The following is a 4,469-nucleotide window of genomic DNA, read 5'->3' as shown; positions in this document are numbered from 1 at the left end:
GGCTTCCAATTCTCTCCCTCTGGGCCCACGAGGGCTGGGCTGACGTAGACGATTTCCAGGAAGAAGGGGCTGGGAGGGGAAGGAAGGGCTGAGTCAGTCACTGCGTGGTGATTACAGGGCCCAGTGGGGGGAGCAGCCATGGGGTGGGAGAGACGGACTAGACCCATCTTGGGGCCAGGGGTGCTCCCAGGGCAGGGGAAGGAAGTTGAATAGCCCATTTCGGGCACTGGTCCATCACAGCCTGCCTTGCCTCTAACCCCTCCCAAACGGTCTACAGGGTCCTGTCCCCTCAGCCACCAGGGTGTTCAGGCGGAGCCCTTCCAGTGAGAACACTCCAAGCCTTGGCTGAGGTTTTAGACCCTGGATGCAGGGTACGGGCAGGGCAGGAGGCGGGGCACTTGGCCTGGATGTCCGTTGAGTCAGAAACGCAGGACACCCTGGCTATCCCCTGGCCCAGGATCCCAGCCTCCCCGCCCACACTCAGGCCCTTACACACAGCCTGAGAAGTTGCGTAAAGTAGCCAATTTTAGCAAATGAAATCCTGTTTCATAAATGCACATTAATTGCAGGGCTCCCACACCAGCTGGGTGTGTACGCAAAGATCCTGTCTATTCAGCAAAACCTCCAGGAGCGGTGCCATCAGCAGGCCCCTTCGGGATTCCTCCAGCCCCAGCCAAGTGACATAATTTCATCTGTGAATGGAGAGAGCGAACCGCTCACCTCAGTGCCTGGAGAGCACAGAACCCACCCCCAGGCCCAGGTCACAGCTCGGATGTAATGGAGGCTTTGTGCGGGCAGGCCTGGGCCCTGGCTGATGGCAGGAGTATGGGAAGCCAGCACGTACAGGGAGGCTTGTCACGTCCAGATGGACTCAGAACAGTCCCCAGGACACAGATGGTGGCTCCTATGGCTTGGGGCCCTGGTTAGGAGTCGTGGGCTGGCAGCCATGCCGGACTGATTACTAGCCCCTGAGGGAGGGGAGTGGGGGCTAGGACCAGGTCGAAGGGGCCAAATCCGCTGCTCTCTAACCATCCCCCAGTGCTTGCCAACCCCCCCCCAAAAAAAACCCTCTTCAAGGAGTTCTGGAACTGGTTCCCAGTTTCATGTGGGAACCTTGGGTGTGTGTCTTTGCCTGTCCAAACTTCCATCCCTCCAACTTTCTGTTTTCTCCACCTGGTTCTGAATGGAGTTCTCGACCCTTCCCAACCTCCTTCCCCCAAAGAAGGACGCCCAGCAGATGGACAGAGAGGGTAGGGAGCTGTGCCTCAGCCACATTCTTGCAGGTTCCAGAGGTTTAATCAGGGGGGCCATTCCAGGTCAAGTGGCAAGGCCAGCCTGCTGTCCCGCAAAGCGACTGTGAACTTTTGCATGAAAGTAGCACCTGTTGAGGGCTATGTGTTCCCATCAACACAAAACACGAAAGTCTCTTATCTTGTTTGGGACTCATGTAACTCTCCTTTTACAGGCAAGAGGAACTGTCCTCTGCCTGAGGCCACAGAGCAAGTGGGCAGCTGAGCCAGCGGGGAACCTGGGCCCGTGGCTTAGAGGTAGTGCTTAAGGCTTAGCCTGGAGCTGGGTCTTCTCCCAGGGTTGTGCTGTGGGAGGGAGGGGGTGGGCGGGCAGCGGCTGGGTGAGAAGCCTGAGGCAGGAGAAAGGCCCAAAGGCCACAGGTCTTGCACTTTCAGGCACAACAGATCACTATCAGGGCCGTTAATTACAGTTTTCCTTCTTTCCTAAGGCTGTGAATCCCCAGTGACAAAAACCCGACCCGTACCTAGTAGATACTCAAGTATCTGGTGAATCTCTGAATGGAGCAAGGGCCGTTTCCTTCCGGCTATCTCCAGGGCCCTGTGCAGGGTCTGCCCTTTAATAAATGCTTCTAGTACTGAATGAATGAATGAATGAATGAATGAATGAATGAATGAAAGAAAGAAAGAAAGAAAGAAAGAAAGAAAGAAAGAAAGAAAGAAACAAACGAAGGTGGAACAAGTCTAAGTATGGGTCCCACCGCCGATTCAGAAGCCAACTAGACTGATGACAAAACAGGGGCGTACCCTGCCCGCACACCCTCAGTGCCCTCTTTAGTCGGGGGCGGTAAACTCCTGGCAACTCTCGCAAGTTTGTAGTATTTTCACTAGGGCGCCTCCAAGGCCTCATTCATTCCCTTAGTGGTCACTGAACACACTTGTGCGGGCGCTCCCCGGACCCAGCCCTTCAGGGAAGGAACTGGTCCGAGGTCGTTTGGTGAATTCTGTAGAACTACAATTCGGCTTCCGGCTGCCACACCCTCGGCCCTCCTAACGCCGAGTTTGGCTCCGACAGGCACAGCCAAAGTCCACGGAGTCCAGCCCGGGCACCCGACACCGCCTGGTTCGCAGCCGTCCGAGCCTGCACTGCACCCCACGTCCGCGCGGCTGCTGTACCCAAGGCGCCGCGCCACCGATGGGGGAGCGGAGACGGGGCCCGGCGTGGGGCGGGGCTGTGGGCGGGCCTGGCTGGGGCGGGCCCGGCATTGGCTCCGCGGGCCAGGGGCGGAGCCTCAGGGGCCACAGTTCGCACTGGGAGTTCACAGCCCGGATCGCGTCCCATAGCCTCGCCGTCCAGCTCCAGAGCTTTCGCAGCCCGCGGGGCCGCCGCCTGAGCACCTTAAGGTGAGTTCCGGCCGGGACTCTGCAGCCCGTCCGCGACGCCCAGGGGGCCCTCCCAGAGGCCCATCCCCGGGGGGCCCCGTCCTGGGTCGCACCCGGGTCCCTGTGTCACCTCCGCGCAGGTCCCTTCCCGGGAACCTCGGGTTCCGCGGTGTTTCCCGCCCGCGCGCTGGTCCAGGGGGCCACGCCCGCGCCCCCTCCGCCAGCGAGGCGCCGAGCATCCAGACCCCGAACTCGCGGTCCCGCCCTTCTCTCTGAGCCGTCGTCCCCGCCCCACACTCGGGACGTGGGATCGCCCTCCCGCCACCCAGCGACCTCGCCCGGGCTGGGGGTCGTATTTTTAGTCGATGGTGAGGTGTCCTCCTATCTTTAGCCGCGGCCGCAAGTGTCCTGAAACGGATCCGGGCTGGGCGCTCGGGCAGAGGGCGGGGAGGGGTCTGCGCGGAACCCGAGCTGGGGCTGAGGAACAGAACCCGTGGGAGCCAGGGGTGGAGGCCTGCACGCCCGAGCTCTGGCCCTGCGCCGAACGGACACTCGGACATCGCCCAGGCCGGAAAGCACGGGGCAGGCTCCTCCCAGAGCTTGGAGACCCTGGCAAGGTCCCCGATCGCGCCTTTTCCCCTCTACTGTCTTGTTATGAGACCAGAACACCCCAAGAAAAGAAGATCCCTCAGACAATCCGCATCTGGTACGCGAACGTGCAGCTCCTTGCGGGGCCCTGCCTGGAGCCCGAAGCGCGCTGGAGACCCTGGTGCGCGCCGGGACTCCTCAGGGAAGCGAGGCGACAGAGCGAGCGCGCGCGCCACCTCGCGGCCGTGGAGCCGAGCGCCGCTCTGCACGGGGACCCGGGAGACCAGGCCTCCCGCGGGCCCGCGAGGGGGACTCTGCGCCGGCTGCCTCCAGGGCAGGAGAAGGCGGAAGCTTGGAGCATGGGGGCATTCCTTTTTTTGGTCTTGTTCGGAGCACTGTCCCTGGAAAACCTACAGTTATCTGCGGAATGAAAAACAGGGCTGACAGTGACCCTGACCCTGTCTGCGGTACATCTGCTCTCCCTTGCACTGTAGGGTGTTCCAGTAGCCCTCTGCAGACGACTTTGTCAACCCCTTTTATAGATGGGGAAGGTGAAGGCGGGAAAGACGAAGTGTCTTGCCCAAAGTCACAGGACGAGTCCTAGCTGGAGATGGATTCAAGGTCCCTCTCCTGATTTCAAGGTTGGGGGCTGCTCTTTGAAAGTAGGGAGTGGGCTAGTGCTCCTTAGGGCAGGAGGGGCTGTGCCTATAGGAAATCCTTGGCTCTGGAGGAGGCCCAGGGCTCCTGGCCAGAGCAAGCTCGCCTGGCCGAGGTGGCTCCCATCTGTCCTCCCCCGGCTGAGAGAAGTCACTGTTTCCAGCCCCTCATACCCTGTCCTGATGGAGAGCTCATTCTCCTCTCTCTGGATCCTTGCAAGTGGGGAGAGGGAGACAACTGGTAGGACTTACAAGGAGGAGGCCTGGGGACCCAGTGGCCCCTGCCCTGCTGGGAGCCTGTTTCTCTCCTTCTCCGCAAGCAGCTTTCAGACGTTGGGTGGCCCCGCTGCATCAGAGCCCCAGGGCCCCAGCTGGGTACTAGTGCCCCCTCTTCCTCTTCCCAGCTGGGTGACCTCAGCAACGTTAAGGTGTCTGAGGTTCAGCCTCTGCCTCTGCAAAAGCCGGTGGTGACACCCACCGTGCTCTGCCTGGGAGCGTAAAAATGGGAATTCTGCAGGGGCAGCTGGAGCCTGGGGTCTCACGCTTGCCTAATTCGAATACTTCCGGCTTGATGATTGCAATTCCCACCTCTCCC

General features: G+C 60.7%; 1 protein-coding gene across 1 annotated transcript in view; it reads left to right on the top strand.

Moving 5' to 3' along the window:
- Positions 1-2,555: 2,555 nt before the first annotated feature.
- CDC42EP2 (CDC42 effector protein 2) overlaps positions 2,556-4,469 on the top strand; it is a 6,372-nt gene continuing 4,458 nt past the window's right edge. Inside the window, exon 1 of the mRNA XM_029956711.1 lies at positions 2,556-2,651. The gene's annotated coding sequence lies outside the window, so the exon portion shown is untranslated. The remainder of the gene's footprint in view (positions 2,652-4,469) is intronic.

The sequence above is a fragment of the Suricata suricatta genome, chromosome 11 (assembly GCF_006229205.1).
Source record: "Suricata suricatta isolate VVHF042 chromosome 11, meerkat_22Aug2017_6uvM2_HiC, whole genome shotgun sequence".
NCBI lineage: Eukaryota > Metazoa > Chordata > Mammalia > Carnivora > Herpestidae > Suricata > Suricata suricatta.
This window is presented reverse-complemented; position numbering and strand designations above follow the sequence as displayed.